Consider the following 2,266-nt stretch of genomic DNA (forward strand, 5'->3'; position numbering starts at 1 on the left):
CCCACGGGCTCACATGGATGCTACTACCCCTGAGGACACGGGACATCACTCAGGAAGGAGTCTGAAGAAGACACTTGGGGGGTTTCCCCTGTAGAATCATGTTGGCTGGAGAGTGAGCCAGTCAGCTCCCCGGGAGCTACGAGCTGGCCTGTGGAGATCCCTACTCACCATCTAAGAAAGGCGGGAACCAGGAGATCTCTGCTGCAAATGAACAGCTTCTTGGAAAGATCAAATGGTAGTTATTTCCAGACCCCACCTGAGTCACTCCACAGGGACACTGCAGGAGACATTCAGCTGTGTCCACAGACTCCCTAGAGCTGCTCAGGTGTCTCCAGAGATTCTGCCCCATCTTCCCAGCTGATTCTACAGTCCAGCCACTGCCGTCAGGTTGATCCCACAAACCATATTGCAATCCCCCAGCTGCTTCCAGATAGATGCCTCTCTCTGAGAATTCGCAACTGCCACCCGGGACTTTCTTTTGATGACCTGCTCACCGACTCTCAGAGCTTCCTGAAGCTCAGTGGCTGGCCTCCAGCTGACCTCTGAGACACAGGCCTCCAGCTGACCACTGAGCCACAGGTCCCTAGACCATGCTTTACTTTGCTCATTAATAAACATTTCCAGAGACCTAAGCATTGGTAGCCTGTGCTTGGTGCTGGGGTGCACGGGTTACCGGATCTCAGCCTCTGCTTCCACAGCTGTTCAAAACTTGGTGGGGAAAACAAGATTGACAAAAGAAGCATTGGTGTTTGGGGACTGTGTGTGTTTGTGTGTGTGTGTGTGTGTGTGTGTGTGTGTGTGTGTTAGGAAGGAATGAGGAAATGGCTTGAAGGATGTGTCACAGGTGAAAGAAGGGAGCTGGCACCCCCCCCAATGATGGCCCCCAAGCATCTACAAACTCACACACATGCACACACACACACGTCTACACACACTCTCACATATACACACAAATGGTGAGTCGAACCCACCCAGAAGTGCCATGGAAGACATGGTGATTCACTTCTGAGAAGTCCCAGTGCCGAAGTCTTAATGTAGAAGTTGTGCTCTGCACGCATGAGGCCAGAGTTAACTCTGACAACAGCTTACAACAACCGCCTCAAGCTGCTTCTTCAGACCCCAGCAGCACCCCTTGCAGACTGAGTCAATCCAGGGTCTCAGGCTGGCTCTGGTGTGCCCAGCAAGATGACTACAGCCTCTCCTTTACTGGACGGCTAAGAGTTATTGAAAAGATACAGAGAGAAGGACAGAGGGAGAGAGAGGGAGAGAAGAGGGAAGGGAAGGAGGGAGGGGGAGAGGGAGAGGGAGGGAAGGAAGGGAAGGAGGGAGGGGGAGAGAGAGAGGGAGAAAGGGAGAGGGAGGGAGGGAGGGAGTGAGAGAACTATGTTATTCATTCATAACTGAGAAGTAAGGTCAGACCAATTACAGACCAAATAAAGGCATTTTATTTCTTTTACCAAACTGATGATACACCCCCCCCAAACACAGACATGAACTCACGCACCATGCGCGCACACACACACACACACACACACACAGATATACTACTAGCCATAACTATGATTACACTAGTTCTCTTTCATGTAATACTATTTAATGCTCTGGTGGCTTAGTGCTAAGGAATTGTGCTGTCAGTGCAAAGGTATGCAGTTCGAATCCACCAGCTGCTCTGTGAGAGACAGATGGGCTATCTCTTCCTATGTGATTTACAGCCTCTGAAAACCCATGGGGAGGGTCAGCTAGGGGTTTATTGTGACTCGATGATGCCCAACAACAACAGGTAGAGGTTGTCAACATGCTTCTAGTAGATAAAACATGATCTGACCAACGGAAAAATGCTTGCCAGCTGCCAGGAGAATTTTAGGGTTCCCCCTTTCACATGAGAATTTCAGAAGTTTCTGTGGTGAATGTGTGGCCTGAGACTAAATTATGTTTAGTTGAATTCTAATGAAAAACTAAATAACTATTAAAGAGTTATGAGCGGATCAGAATTTAATCTCATGACAGTTTCTTCGGTGCCTCTGATTGGGCTGCAGCTCAAGAAATGTGCAACAGGTAGAAGCTTCCCCGATCCTCTGCTGTCCTCAAGACCACTGTTACCGTATCAAATGGGAAATACAGCATTAAAAATTATAAGATCGCTTACTGAGTGGCCTAGTGGCAAGAAGCTACACTGCAATCCCAGAGATATGTGGTTCGAATCCACCAGAAACTCTGCTGGAGAAGGAGGGGCAATTTCCTCCTGTACCAGTCCGATCTGATTTGA

This window comes from Elephantulus edwardii, unplaced genomic scaffold, assembly GCF_000299155.1.
Source record: "Elephantulus edwardii isolate Elephantulus edwardi_28Jun2011 unplaced genomic scaffold, EleEdw1.0 scaffold00208, whole genome shotgun sequence".
NCBI classification, from domain to species: domain Eukaryota; kingdom Metazoa; phylum Chordata; class Mammalia; order Macroscelidea; family Macroscelididae; genus Elephantulus; species Elephantulus edwardii.